This window comes from Mandrillus leucophaeus, unplaced genomic scaffold (genome assembly GCF_000951045.1).
Source record: "Mandrillus leucophaeus isolate KB7577 unplaced genomic scaffold, Mleu.le_1.0 Scaffold195, whole genome shotgun sequence".
In the NCBI taxonomy this organism is placed as follows: Eukaryota; Metazoa; Chordata; class Mammalia; order Primates; family Cercopithecidae; genus Mandrillus; species Mandrillus leucophaeus.
The window spans coordinates 1,469,259-1,469,696 of record NW_012101976.1 but is presented as its reverse complement, the minus strand read 5'-3'; positions in this window follow the sequence as shown (position 1 = coordinate 1,469,696).

The window sequence follows — 438 nt, the reverse complement described above, 5'->3', positions numbered from 1 at the left end:
AGCCTGCTGCCCGTGGGGTGCTGGGGAGAGGGGTGCCCGCCCTGTCCTTCTTGGCCCTGATTCTCCAGACCCACAGGCTACGTCTTTGATCTAGCAATTGCAATTCAACCCAGAAATCCAAAAGCTCTGAAAGCAAAAAACAAATTTTTTTTTCTTTCTTTGTTTTTTGAAATAGGTTCTCATTCTCTTGCCCAGGCTGGAGTGCAGTGGTTTGATCAGAGCTCACTGCAGCCTTAACGTCCTGGGCTCAATAAATCCTCTTGCCTTAGCCTCCTGAATAGCTGGGACTAGAGGCATGTGCCACCTTGGTTGGCTAATTTTTTCTTTTTTTATAGAGACAGGGTCTCACTGTGTTGCTCAGGCTGGTCTTGAACTCGTGCGCTCAAGTGATCCACCCTCCTCGGGCTCCCAAAGTGCTGGGATTACAGGCATGAGCCA